The sequence below is a fragment of the Ctenocephalides felis genome, unplaced genomic scaffold (assembly GCF_003426905.1).
Source record: "Ctenocephalides felis isolate EL2017-DRISC unplaced genomic scaffold, ASM342690v1 CF-g0.4_SCAFFOLD_01886, whole genome shotgun sequence".
Taxonomy (NCBI): Eukaryota; Metazoa; Arthropoda; class Insecta; order Siphonaptera; family Pulicidae; genus Ctenocephalides; species Ctenocephalides felis.
In genome coordinates this window covers 183,077,684-183,093,555 of record NW_020538040.1, presented here as the reverse complement: position 1 = coordinate 183,093,555, position 15,872 = coordinate 183,077,684, and the positions used below count along the sequence as shown (strand labels likewise).

At 30.6% G+C, this 15,872-nt stretch overlaps 2 protein-coding genes across 8 annotated transcripts in view; one reads left to right on the top strand and one right to left on the bottom strand.

Moving 5' to 3' along the window:
- The window catches only part of LOC113378179 (plasma membrane calcium-transporting ATPase 1), a 128,620-nt gene that overhangs the window by 49,017 nt on the left and 63,731 nt on the right, over positions 1-15,872 (bottom strand). Inside the window, exon 1 of one of the 7 annotated variants that reach the window (XM_026618706.1) lies at positions 11,992-12,065. The exons of the other annotated variants lie outside the window; for them this stretch is intronic. The gene's annotated coding sequence lies outside the window, so the exon portion shown is untranslated. Of the gene's footprint in view, positions 1-11,991; positions 12,066-15,872 lie in introns of those variants that run through there. 7 annotated transcript variants of the gene reach the window in all.
- The window catches only part of LOC113376349 (plasma membrane calcium-transporting ATPase 2-like), a 44,061-nt gene that overhangs the window by 3,558 nt on the left and 24,631 nt on the right, over positions 1-15,872 (top strand). The gene's annotated exons all lie outside the window — the stretch shown is intronic.

Below are 15,872 nucleotides of genomic sequence, written 5' to 3'. Positions count from 1 at the left end.
TACTTTAAGGGGGGCGATACATGTAAACAAGAAAAAAAAAATCGATTTTTTTTTTTTCATAAATCGTTACAATAACATCTCAAAAATATGCCTGTAAATATTCAAACAAAAATTATCATTATTTATACAATAAAAAATCATTTAAGTGCCACGCCTCAACTCTTATCTGTCTATGTGTCAAAACTTTAACGCGTTTTTCTCAAAACGACATTTTTTGAAACTTGCGGGCGGGATTAACTCAAAAAGTTCTCAACCGATTCCAATGAAATTTTGCACACATCTACTTTACAGTAATAGCTTCTAGTTAAACCTCAAAACATCCAAAAAATGTTTTCAAAAATTAACCCTTTTACCAAAAAAACCATTGAAAAAAAGGTGGAAAAATCGAACTTTTTTTTTCTAAGGTGTGCCAATTTACGATTTTGTGACTTTTTTAATTTTTTTTGTTTTTTAACTAGAAGATATATGTTTTATGAACAGTACAAACTAATTTTTTTTAAATTCAGATCACCGTACGAAAAGTGAGAACGCCCGCAAATTGATGGCGTTCCCGAGAGGGTCTTGGCAGATTTATTTTTACGGCAGCCATTTTTTAAAAAGAAAAAAAATAAAAAAAAATTTTTTTTGTGTATTTTAATATATAAAATAACCCTAAAAAAGTTCAAAAAGATTCAATCATTCCTTCCCAGTTTAAAAAGTCCTCAAAAAATGGTAAAAATTAAGGCGATTACATGTATCGCCCCCCTTAACAATAAGCACTTATGCTGATGACATTGTCATTACTTCAAAGAACAATAATATCCTAAAAATAGCTTATCTACTTCCAATCTACCTGATCGAAAATGAATTATAACTTGAGAAATGAGACATCAAAACCAAAGCTAAATCATGGCACTCATCACTAAAAAAAATCTTGCTCAGTATATAAATAATGCATGTATTCTAAATCACTAAATAGTGTAATTCTCATGTATTTGAATTTACATCAAATTTAACTCAAAATTGACTTATAATCCAAATACTCTAGGCAAAAAGACCTTATTATACATAGTAATCAGTTGGATGTATGGTGAAGAGCTTTGGGGTTGTGTCAGCCATATTATCCAAAGAGCTCAAACTTAGAATGACCAGAAAAGCCTACGGTTTATGATCAACTACATGATCAAAAACGGCCTAAAAATACCCACATAGCAGAAGGTTGGAAGGAGCAAGAAAAGCTCGACTTGACGATAAAAGCTCGTACTTCCCAAAAAAAATGCCAGCAATTTTCCACCATCTCAAAACTCAATTTCTCCTTAATTTTGCACACGTGTAATTAATAATATTTATTTTATTATTATAAATAGTTTATTTCACATGTATGTACTTATAATCTGATTGTGAAATAAAATGAATGTTATTTTCCCATGTTACCACGGTATCTCGTGATTTGGTATGCGATTGTGTTTGCATATGGGTCAAAATAAACGCAAGTCGATCAAAGAGTTCGCGGAATATAAAGTTGTGCGAGAAAATGATGGATGTTTGCCATAAAATAATACAACTTGATAGTAAAATAATATACGATCAAATAAGTCTTTTGTATCGAGTAGAATAGGAAAGGAGCCAGCCAGTCCAAGGCCGCGCGATGACAGATACGTCGCCAGGGAATCGCAGATAGATCAATAGTCACAGTCACAGTCACAGTCATAGTCACTTCAGTCACAGTCACTTCCTTAGTTGAGTAGTTGTACACCACGAAAGTGTGCCAACTAAAATAAGAACTAGTGGTGTACGACGACGTTTGGTCTCGATGAATAACACTTGTATTTGCATTTATGCTACGAGAAATTCAGGAGACGATTCTTCGATAAAATAGAAAAGTTGCGGTAACGCTATAATACGGGTCTATCTTCGTATGAATGGTAGCAGTAAGAACTGTCAAAAAGCTACCAATTCATATGGACCTAGAATGCTAGTCAAGCGCAAAATAGTCCGCAAACATTGAAGGGACTGGTGACGTCATTTGCTGAGGAAACGTTGCCGACAATCGCGGTCACTCAGTCACCCAAATTCATTAGCAAACTCCTTGATAACAGAGAACTATCCAAGAAGATTGAAAGAAAAGCGTCACTGGATTTAAGCTGATAAAAATAGAAAAACTGATAAAAAATAGAAATAACATAATCATCATTTATAAGAAATTATTATTAATAAAAATGGTTAAAATTATATAATTATCAATAAAATATTGTGAATTTTATATCGAATGGAAAAACTACTGAGTTGTTTTTTCCAACATGCCCTTGTAGTATACAATGTCCCTTTTCGGCCGACTATTGTAAATTCATCAAATTTATTGAATGTCCTTCACGGGACAGTTGTAAATAAAAGAGATAATAAAAAAAAATTCAAAAATCTAATTTTCTCAAAGTTTTTCAAAAAAATTAAAGCTTTGTTAAAAATTGTAACTTTTGATACGGGAAGTTCCAGCGATTTACCTTAAGGCACAATACCATGCACCACTATTTTTTTATATTTGTGTTATTGTGACAACTAAAAATATCGATAATAAAATTTTTTGCGTATCTTTACATTTTAACGTCTTTGATATACCTTAAAAAAACGGATGTATGTGCGTCCGTGTATGTGTGTATGTTTGGATACAATTTTTCGTCCACGATTTCGAGAGCACGGATCAACCGAATTGAATAATTCAAAAAACATTCAATTCCTGTTGATTAGTTTTTGGCAGTTTGATATCATGCTGCTAGAAACCAAGGTGACGACAATTGAGATCGAACTATATTATAACTATATTCAACAGTATTCACGAAAGAAAATTTTCACTTAAAATCTATAACCTCAAGTAGAAATTTGATATCATGCTGCTGGAAACCAAGCTGGCCGCGATTGGGATCGAACTCGGATACTAATTATAAGGATTATTAGCCCAAGTTCTACTCTAAGGCGGACCTCAACAAATTTTATAATATCAAGAAATAGAATTCCGTCAACAACATAATTTTCTCTGTTTTGCACAGGAAAATTTTCAAACAAGTTACTTTTAATTATTATTTATTATTGATTATTGTTTTTATTATTAATACTATTATTTTAATTATTATTTATTCATTTATTTATTCCATTTATTTTCTTTAACTCATTTTATTCTTTTTTTTCTTCTTGATTTTGATTATCAATACCTTAACTTTTAATTTATAGATTGTATTGTAATCTGATTGTTAAAATTAGCAGAAATAAAAAAAAAAATTATAGAATTGAAACTGTGACTAACTTAGTATGAAATGATATTAAAATATAATATAAAGTGATGAATACTAAAATAATAAAATAAAATAAATAAGTAGATAATAGTAATGAAAAACCTAAAAACAATTATAGATATCACAAACTGGTATTGGTTAGATCAGTTACGAGTTTTCTAAAGGATGAGTCAATTGTACTTCTGTAAATACTGTTTTCACCAAGCAGTTACGATAAAGATGAACTCATTATTTTGTAGTTTTAATTGGATTAACAATTTTAATTTTATATATGTATTTATTAATTAAAAGTTTTAATTGGTAATTTAACCATAGCACATACTGCGCTTTACTAGAAAACGTAAAAAGTAGCATGCGATATTTAAAACCAACAATAAATAGCAGTAATATAAATTTTAATGATCATTAATATTAAATTTACGCAGAATTCGAGATATAAAATAATTGCAGTTATTACGGTTTTAATTTAATTTTATAAATTTTTAATATGAAAAATATTTTATAATTCATAAATGTAGAGCAAAAATAATAAAAATGCATATGCAATGAAATAAAATGTTTACTACTAAATTCATTAAATTATAAAAAAAAATCAAATGACACAGCAATCTTTAAATAAAATGACTTTTACAAAAAAAAAAACACATAGAAATAGTATGGTATACATGAAACTGGAATAAGTATCCGTAATATAGAATTGATGGATGATCCAATATTGAATTTCCGCAGAATTCAGGATATAAAATAACTGCAGGTTTTATAGTTTTGATTCAATTTCATATTTTTTAATATGGAAAATAAATATTTGATTGTTGTGTTCAATGTACGAAAATAAATTTCAGAAAATGTTAAAACTAGCGGTGCATGGTTTCTCGTACCAAAAACTAAATTAAAAAAAAAGATTTTTAAGAAATTTTGAAATTTTTGAAGAAATTGACTTTTTTGAAAAATTGCGCTGTTTTGGAGTCGAATTACTCAAATCGAATGATGCGTGTTCACAAAATTTGTATCCGCACACAAACACACATAAATCCATTTGTTGTAAGGTATGTAAATGTTCAGAAATCTCTGAAACGTAAAGATATATAAAAGTTTTCATTTTCGATTTTTTTGCGATAACTATAACTTACCCTATAGGAAGATAAATATTCATAAATAATAAATTTAAAATGAGCTGTTTAAAATATAACTAAAATTAATGGAAAACACCAAAAATAACTATACCCAATATATAGAAAGCTCTAAAACAATTTGTCTCGTTTTTTTTGAAATTATATAAATTATTATATTAAAATTACACAACCTTTGATGTATAAAATAATTATAGTTAATTTGAGTAGTAAATTGCATGTAAACTAATTTTTCTTTAAATAGATATATGGAGGTGTGGTCCATATTAAATACCAAAATGATAGACAATGATAAATTTCATAAAATATTATTTATATTTCGTTTATTTTATATATGATTAATATCCACGACACTATGTGTTGTCATACTGATCATTAATAAAACGTTATTGGTATTTTCTTATTTATAATAGAAAAGAAAGGTTTCAAGAATTATACATTTTAGGCAAATTCGACTAGGGAGAAACAAAAACCGTGTCCGATCTGACACTTGAATTTCCTTTTGTTTTTCTCAGTGCTGTCACTTATATGGGCCAATCTGTCCAGAGACATGTGATGCGTGTTGACAAGCCGCTATGCGTGTTGGCAACCCGCTACATCACTCCGCCCTAATGAAAAAGATTGTTTCGCATCTCTGACTGCCATTCTTGAACTTCCTTGTAAATTTCTTTTGGTTGAGATTGTGTGATAAATTGCCGTGTTGGCTTGTTGAGTTGTTGATTGCTTACGTGGCCCTTCGCTGGTGAGTTAGCGGTTGAGTAGATGTGGCCCTTCGCTGGTGAGTTAGCGGCTGAGTATATTTGACACTTCGCTGGTGAGTTAGCGGTTGAGTGTATGTGGCCCTTCGCTGGTGAGTTAGCGGTTGATTGTATGTGGCCCTTCGCTGGTGAGTTAGCGGTTGAGTGTATGTGGCGGTTGCCAATTGTTTGCTCCCTGTCTGCTACCATGGTGCTTATTATCGACTTATTTACCATGATAATAAGTGATTTATTGAGCACGTGTTATTGTTGATCTTGAAGTGCGTGGTCGGGTCTCAGTTGTAGGATTAGAATGTTCTTCTAGTTATGGCGGTTGTGAGCCATTTATAATAATTATTTATATTTTTAAAAATTCTTTTCTTAGTAATTCTTGAGACTTCAATTTATTTTTTTTGTGCTACTTCAAAATATGTCTTGATCTTCTTACCTTCTTGTATGTGTGTTACTAGTCACTCTCGGGGTCACCAAAATATGGAGGTGTAGTAGTCCTCCATATTAATACCAATATTATCCAAATTGTAGTAATAATAAATTCCATAAAATATTATTTATATTTCGTTTATTTTATATATGATTAATATCCACGACACTATGTGTTGTCATACTGATCATTAATAAAACGTTATTGGTATTTTCTTATTTATAATAGAAAAGAAAGGTTTCAAGAATTATACATTTTAGGCAAATTCGACTAGGGAGAAACAAAAACCGTGTCCGATCTGACACTTGAATTTCCTTTTGTTTTTCTCAGTGCTGTCACTATATGGGCCAATCTGTCCAGAGACATGTGATGCGTGTTGACAAGCCGCTATGCGTGTTGGCAACCCGCTACAGATATATTATTATATTGTAGTACACTATCTCCATAAAACCATGTTTTAGGATTTATGGCCATGTGCAATTAAAATTATTTATTTATATTTACACTGAGGATGAGATAAACCAGAGACACGAAACGTTAACATCATTGAATCAAATAGTGCAAAAAGTGCAGTAAAGATAATAGATTAACTATAAAATTTATGTGACATACTGTTTATATTATTAGTCATGATAATATTTGGTATACCAAATTAATTTGTTGAAAACTAAAAGCTCTGTTTTCATCATCACCACTAGGTTTAAATTAAAATTATTGGCATTCAGTACTTTTCTTAACCAGTATACTGCTACCCAATAGTATAAATAAAATAATTAAATTATGAAATAATCGATGACATTACAATCGTGGCGGTGACATTAAAAAATTTCCAAGAAAATTTTCTTATGGACATGATCCTGAGACGGATGATTCACATATTTAATGACCCATGATCGTCATATGTAAATATATTCGGATTACAGAAGTTGTTTACGTTACACATAACACTTAATGTATGTAAATTGATAAATTTATAGGGCAAAGTTTACCGAGAAGAAGATATATGTACATTTCAAAACAATTGAACAATTTGTTTTATATATCAGATATTTTTATTAAACGTTTGTAAAGGAAATATCTTGTTCCAACAAATTGATAATATTTGTAATGGAAATCCATTAACATAATAAATAAAGTTGATTAAGAATAAAAAAAATTAAATAAGAAAATCAATCGCGCATATACAGGATGTCCCAGAACTCAACGTCAAGCCGATACTGAGTTGATAGTATGGATCTTATCTGTCATGAAAAAAAAAATGATTTTTTTTAATCTCATGTAGTTTGAAGATTATGAGCTTTTATGTGCAACCTAGAGCTTTGGTGAAATTGTGACCACAAGAAATTTTTTAGTTCCCGTAGGGTAAGTTATTGTAATCGTTCAAAAATCGAAATTGAAAAATTTTGCATATCTACGTTTCAGAGGTTTCAGAACATTTTGGCATACCTTAGAGAAAATGGAGGTGTGTGTGTATGTGTGGATACAATTTTTCGTCGACAAATTGGGGCACACGGATCAACCGATTTGAATAGTTCAAAAAACATTCGATTCCTTTTAATAAGGAGACCTGCTGATTAGTTTTTAGCAAAAGTTGGTCCAGCCGTTTCGAAGATATGAAGCAAAGAGTGCAGAAAAAAGAAATCGAATTTTTGAGAGAATGGAGCATCCGAATTGATTGATCCAAAAAACATTCAATTCGTAATGATGAAGGGAAATGGTGATTAGTTTTTGACAAAGGCAGGTCCAGCGATTCGGTGATACAAAGCAAATGTGCAAAGCAAAACTATATAATATTATGTATAATTTTGCAAATAATATATTAAATATATTTGCAAAATTAAATGATACATATTCAATTTCATATAGTCATAGTCTATAGGAGTTTTTTTATTTAAATCCTCAATTACCTTCATTGATTTTTGTTTACACTAAAATTTCAAAAGTATAAATTTATTGTTTGTAATAAAAATCATATTTAATTACGTATGAATCGGATTTTGTCATAGTTTTGCATATGACTTATAAATATTTTGCGAAAGCACACCTCATAATATTACACAGAAAACTAGAGTCATAGTTAATTGTTTTACTAATTAGTAAATTCTTTACAATAAAAGCTTGCAACATTTTTATAATTAAATAAATTGTTTTTCTGCCATATGATTATTAATAAAACGTGTGTTATGAATGGTTTCATATTTTATTGATTTTGCCTCAATCTGCTGCGGCGCACAAAAAGGGAGTCATACGATATTACGATACATAGAATTTGCTTAGAATAGCTTTTCTTCGACTATTATTTTTTTTCGTCAAGGATAATTATAAATTGATCAATGGGAAAGAAAGATTCTAGAAAAATTATTGGAAAAATAATACAGAATATAAGGCAATGTATGTGAAGGCAAACCTTTCTTAAAAAAAATGAAAATGAAAATGGTACAAAACTTTTATTTAGGAAGAAAATAATCCAATATACTCAAAAATTATTTTGAAAAATTCTGAATATTATGTTTTGAGTAAATTTGAAAGATGTATTAAGGCAATAATACTTTTGGAAGCCCAAAGTTTCTATGATACTTCTAATTTTGCCAGTTTCGATATTAAACAATATTTTGATAATGAAATGCCTACTGATAATATATGATATAACCTTTTTAATAATTAATACTGCTCTTAATTATTATTTTCCAGATTTGGGACAAAATAAAAAAAGCGCTACGGATATTTAAAAGATTTTTTTATCATCAGAAGAATCTCAACATCTACAAGCCTTGGATAAACTATCTCAAGATTATAACATTTTTTCTTTAAGTTATTGTTTTACATAATACCAATGTTAGGCTTAATATTTTTTTAGTGTTGTATTATACTGCCTTTTCCTGACATTTTTGAAATTTTCTAAAACCAATATTTTCTATTTTATTTTTTAATAATTAAATACATGTAACCATAAATTTTCACCCCCCAAAAGCTCATATTTTTTAGTAGTTATTTAAGCCATTCAATAACTTTTCATCTTCTTCATGGTCAATTACCGTCTTTTAAATTTTTCTGATATTATGGTAAAGGCAAACTTTTTCTCCATAAAAACTATTTATTATCACGAGAGACGTTTTAAACTTTTCAATAAGAAGTGAAAAGATATATTAGATTTAGACTAAAATCTTTCCAAAAAAATCTTATAATTTGTTGTGCATATATCCAATTAATAGTAAAATAGTAGTTTTAGTCATCAAAGGCTTTCCTTTTCCTTCTTAAATAACATTTCAAAATTCGATAAGTAAATTATTGACAAGAATGAATCATTTGGCTTTTATGTAAATCTTGTGAGTATTTTTAGAACTCCTGATGCGGAAACAAATCGTTTTAAAAATATATATATTTTACAAACAGTTATTAAAATGCAAATTTGTTATTAGAATCCATTATATATATATATATATATATATATATATATATATATATATATGCTGCTGACCATTCTCTATCTAATGAGATTTTATCTATATTTTTTATCTAATACTGATGAGAGATTTATGTAGTGGAGCAACGACTCCGGAAGGCTATTGTTATTTTCACTTGTCATGTTAGATGGATCTATTATCTAAATCTGATATCACTACTCCATGATATCAAGCTAACCGAGGTGGGTATCGGTTGCTAAACCACATTCTTATCACGGATTTTTTCCAAACAGAAAATATTTCCTGAATAATACCTCTCATAAAAGGTAAGTGGATTGTAGTACAGCAAGTATATATTACATGCTAATGAATAGGTGGCATGATTTTATGAAATATCTGCCAAGAAATAAATAACAGCACTTGATAGCACACAACACAAAATAAAGGCATTTTAGACACGAAAACAAAATGAATTCGTTCTATTTGATGGAAGATAAATGATGATATCATAATTATGAATTTAAAAATTATTGCACCAAATATAATAAATAATAAATCATTTTTTTAACTTCGTGTGGGAACTAGAAAGCATCAATCTTTTTTCAAGGGTGTAAAATATTGCCAAAAATGCTTATAGAGAAAACAAAGGTTAAAAAATCTTGCTAATGAGTAGTGTATTGAAATTAAGGTTTGATCACAAATAATACTAAAATGCATTATATAAATTAATAAACGTTTCGTTAAAAATTTATATAGAACTTTGCAATTCTGAAAATTGGTCAGATAATACAAGCTTATGGAAAACCAAGATATTTTTGTGATCCTTTGATTTCTTCTAATTGCAATTTCTTCTGATATAAAATTTTGTGTGCAAATCCTAGACAATTTCTCTAGTAGAGAAGACTGGGTACGGTTGTGCCAGGGTACGGTAGTGACAGTCGTCATAAACTATACTGATTTTGAGAAAGGGTCCAAAAGAAAAAAGATGAAGTATGTTTGCTCAAACAAGTTTCCATTATCGCATTGAGTCAAGGCCCTACATTTATATGATCTGCAGGCTGCAGTCATTGCTTTTAAAGAGTCAAAGTTTTTTTAGATTTCTTTTAATAATAACTGTTACTTGTGTACACAAAAATTACTTTGTCAATTTGCTGTAAGTTGCACATTAGTAGTTAATTACCAGCAATTAGAATTGAAGACAAAATAACTAATAAATAAGTTTTTTAATTTATTTTTATGCCTGTCACCACAACAATAACTTAGGTCAGCAATGCCAGCTAGGAATTGTATTTTCATTTTGAAACTTAGGACTTCGCGATTAGAAACCCCCTCTCCATAATAAAACTCCATATTGTCATATCCCAAGGCATTTGACATTGGCCAGTTAAATTTTAGTCCGTACATCGTGGATTTCATATATTTATAGATCGGCTGTACATTGATTAAATAACACTTGAGCTTCATGTACGCACAGCAATTTCTACCTGTATGTGACCAATACACGAATAATACTATCGATTATACACCTGAGAGTAATACTTGAATTAATTACTTGCTGTTGTGCTACCTCGTCATGAATGTAATTTGCCTAACATATTTCCATAATAATTATTTCAGGTGCCTTGCGACGACACTTTTCAAACGTATCATCAGCGAAATTTTATGCAGAATAATGTAACAATGGGGAAAATATCTGATTCAGATGGAAACATGATATATTATATACACACACTGGAACTATTTTTGTAAAACATTGTTAGATATACTAGCTGGGCCCGCAAACGTAAAAAATATTTTTAGAAATTTTTAGTATAAAATATAATTAACTGATTGTGAATAGCATATATAAGTGAAAGAGGCAGCTTACGCAAATTATAAGGATGGTTCTCCCATTGCAACACTTTCCACATATAAATGTTTCTGGGGCATATTGATAGTGATTTCAAGTGCTTAATCTGAAACTGTTTTCATTTAAATTGAATCAGCACAATTCGGATATTCAAAGTTTGATATATTATTACCACGTTTTCCAAAAATATTAATTTTTTAATTACAAAGCAAAATCCTAACATTCATTTCTGAATTATGAAGTGGTCGCCTAGCGAATCTAGTAAATTTTAAAAACTCTGTGGAAAAATTTACAGTGTTGACATATATTTGAACAGTGTCTAAAATTAATCGACTACTACAAAATAGGAGTTGTGGTAGGAGGGTAAAAAATTAGGGCTGTATGTGATTTTTGAGTACAAATCATAAAGAATTAAAATAAATTGGTCAAGAGAAGCAAACCCTTACTAATTAGGGGTGTGAAAAATAGATCTTGGCAGATTCTCAGTCAGATCTCAGTCAGAACGTGATTATAAAATTGCATAAAAATCGGTCAAACTGGAGAAGTATTGCAACGAACATCACGACATGAAAATTTTATATATATAGAAGATATATATATATATATATATATATATATATATATATATATATCTTATATCGTTATAACAATATCGAAGAGCTTAAAAATAAAATCGCATGTCAAAAATTATCATTGGAAATATAATATATCCATTCTGTTACGTAATATATATAACCCTGAAAGCAACCATTGAATGATACGATTTATATGCAATAGCTTACTGATTTCACAATTAGCTATCGTATAATTTATCTATAACTGCATATATAATTATTATTTATAAACAATTTGTACGTAAACATTATATATATATATATATATATATATATATATATATATGATAATTGAATCAAGCATGATCGAAGGTCTTAATTTTTATTTCGCGATTGATGAGTAGCACAGAGTTAATTGTAGTCAATTTTTGTTAGTTATCCATCCATTTGAATGCTTGTTATTAAGACAGCTGAGAGTATTATCGTAATGTGGGTTTTGGTAGAGTAATAAGGTTACCCTAAAGCTAATCGATTATATAAGAGATATCGATTGTCGATGGGTATTGACTTTGGAGCGAATATAATTACAACATAGCAACTGAACTGTACCTATGCTGTTAGGCTCCCATACAGTTTCGGCGGTATCACGTTTCGGCAGCACACACTGCCCGATCGTACATACGAGATCGTCGTCTTAGAGTTTCTCATTTTAAAGCTGATTGAACAAGAGCCGTTTGCTAATAGCCATACATGCACTGATTTTGGTATTGGCACTGACACAGGCACTAAAAGCACAGAACAAACTGATGATCACTGCCGCCGCTGCCGATCGCACGTCACTGATCGTTGTAATTGTGATTTTTGCACAAATGTCAAGGTTACATCATACACAGCCGGCGTGTCAGTTAGGTGTACGGCTGTGCACAAAGTGTACGATGTACTAGGCCCGGGGTCTCCGTGTTATCGGGGCGAATGCTACACGTTCGGTTCGGTAGCGTGAGGCAAGGCAAGGCAAGGCAAGGCAAGGCTAAAGCGAAACGCGCGCGCGGCTCCCATAATCAATACTCATGCGCACGGGCACGGACGGGGATGCTACCGCTACCGCCACCGCCACCGCCCCGCGCCCGTCCCGTGTCCCGCAGCGAAAAGCGAACCAGAGCGGCTCTGTCTTCTTCTGTTCTCGGTTACCCCATAACAAGGTAGGCTCGACGATGACTACGACTACGACTATGTCGTCTTCCAAGTCTATTCGGCGATTCGGCTGATCGATATATCGAGTTCTTCCATGTGTATTAATTAAACCTACTAGCGCTATCATATTCGACTGGCGTTGTACACATCTAATTTTGTCAAACGATCCTTCGGATGCTACTCTGTGTGACAGGAGGTTATTTTAATTACGACTAATTTAATTTTAAACAGCTGGCTTTGATGTGTGTTATATTGCACTGACAATTTCAACTTGGCCAAGCGTCGACCACGCGCACACGGACAAGTGCCTCCAAACACACAGGCACAATAAATATATCAAAGCTACAAACTACAGCTACAAACATCCAACAATTGAGTTAAAATATCAACACGATCGGTTGCAAAACAAAAAAAAAACGAATGGCACGTTACGCATAAAGCGCATTTTTGTTGTCCGGTCCAAAGCAATTTAGCAGGCGGCCGTTCATCCATAGCGAATATTCGCATTTATATTGTCCTTATTTAAATGCGCAAAACAAATTTATACTAGTGGTTCATGGGATTGTGCCTTAAGGCAAAGTGTTGAAAACTCCCGTACAGAAATTAATTTCCTTTAAATTTTGAAATATTTTTCAAATTTTCGAACCCTTCAAGTATTTGTTTGAAATCTATGAATATGTGAATGAACTTTGACGAGAATTGCAGACAAAACTTAGACATGCTATTAAATACTCTATAATATCTGATAATTTGATGAGCATATGTCTAATGATCATTTTTGACTGCCAAATAGCATTTTTTAACACATGAAGTCCTATATGAATTTAATTATAGATGGGCAGATGAAACTGGGCACGAATTAAGTGTTCACAGTCTAGATATGGGTTATTCACTCCAGAGTTATAACTCCGACACAACTCCTCCCTCGGAGTGAATCCGAGTGGAGTTGTCTCACAGGATTTGCCATATCCGACATCCCTAAACAGTTACTAAATCCGTTAGCATGTGCAGATATTTGCTTGAAATTTTTTACTAATACAAAGATTTGGATCGAAAAAAGTGTTTTTTTTTCTCAAAGGCAGTTTTAGGACTTTCTAGATATATAATGTCTCAAAGTAATGCTATTTTGTATTCTATGTTCTGTATACGATAATGTTTGTCCGTAAATGAGCTCTTTCAATGATATACAACCAGCTAAAAAATTTTAGTATTATATTATAACTTTTACACAATTATGATTTGACAATTATGACAAAAGTATAATATACTAATCAAACTACTATTAAGTAGTTTTCATTATTTTTCTGTGAATGTAATTCTGGTCGAATTACATTCACAGAAAATTCTTCATTCCTTCAATACAAGTAAGGTGACCATATTTTTTTAATCAAAACCGGACGGCAATTTTAAGTTATGAAAATCCGGGACGAGGGATAGGTAGGTCTTTAAAATAATAAATGCCATTAAAGATACTATAAAAAAAAACAGTTTTTTTATATGAACCATTTTTTTTAAATCATTAACTTTTATTTTTAGATTATATGTAATACTTGTTTTATCTACGGTATTATATTATATCTTATAGCACTTATTCGTTAGTTTTTGTAGTTTTTGGTAATTTACCAATAAATTTTCGAAAACCCGGAACAAAAGATATAAATTTGGGACAAATATTGCTTTTAGAAAAACCCGGGACACACGGTGCAAATTCGGGACTGTCCCAGCCAAATCGAGACGTATGGTCGCCTTAATACAAGTGAAAAGTTTTCTGAATTATACAAACTGAATCATCAATTTTGTCAATTTTGCTTCGTACTTTCCGAAATAGCTTGACCACGCCAAATCTAACGTCTACATATCAATAGGAATTATTGAAATCGGTTGATCCGTACTATTGACAAATTTTGTATCCACATTCTAAGATAAGCCACAATGTTCAGAAGCCGTTGCAAAAGAAAGAGATGCAAAAATGTCCATTTTCGATTTTTTGCGATTACTATAACTTGCCCCACGGTGAGTTAATAATTCATTTTATTAACATGTATGGTTATAGACAGTTATCGATTATATTCGTAATGTTAATATCACATAATACGAGCACAGTAATCACTTTAACAGCTTTCAGCACTTCACGATGTACTTCGATGCAATACAGTATTGCCCCGTCAAGTATCATCACTAAAATTAATAACAGAAGCGATATAGAGATCATGGAAACCAATAAATCTGTTTTCATATCTCTTGAATCTACTTCTTTAGTTCGATTGCAATAATTGAAAACGTCGTATATAAATTTAAACCTTTTGAATCGCATGTAAAAAGATCGTGTTTTCACAATTTCATGACAAATATAATATGAAACCAGATAGGTAATTATATATCTATAATATACTATATATATAATATATGATAATTATTTATACATTTTACAATTGCGTTCAGTTATTACAAAACCAAACATCTCGTAATAGATACAAGCAATAATTAGCGTAATTTCCTGGCTGTGGGAGCCACATTAACACTTTTATCGTTCCAGTATATTTAGATTATTCGAAACACAAATTTACGATGTAATAAAACATAGAATTTCTTGTAGAATAGCAACAGAAAATACTATTCAAGCAAATCGATACAAACGAGAGTCATTATAGAAAAAACTATATCCGGACAAACAACACATGCTCTGGTCACGACCTTAAAATAACGAAGTAATGAAGAGGCAGCACTAAAAAGAACACTATGTATATAAAACTAACAACTTATTGGAAAAATCAAGAGGAAATTAATTTATAGCTAGTCGATTACAATTATGAAGAATACTAGTACTAATTAAAAAAAACAATCACCGTAATCGAAAAACCAATCAACTAATTTCAACCGCCAAATCATTCAACCCATTACCACAAAACCGTTTTTCTCAAAATGTATTTTATTTGTATCAATCGAATTGCATAAAAGTTTAAAAAATATATATGAAAGTGAATTTAACAATAACACGATTCAATAACACAATAATTCATTATTGAATATCGATTCAACTTGTTCCTTTATGAGAAAATTGTGTATAGTATTTAAATTTTACCACATATCATTTATGTTGATCGGATGGTTTAATATTTGTAAACGATATAAATAAAATGCAATTTTATTTGATTGAATATCCATGCTCAATTTGATTTCAAAGAATTGCTCTTCCATGAAGAGCATTATGAAAGTGAAAAACAATATAGGCAATGTACATTTAAATAATTTTTTGCTGTATTTGATTTATATCAGGTAAACCTTTTGTCAGTAAAAAA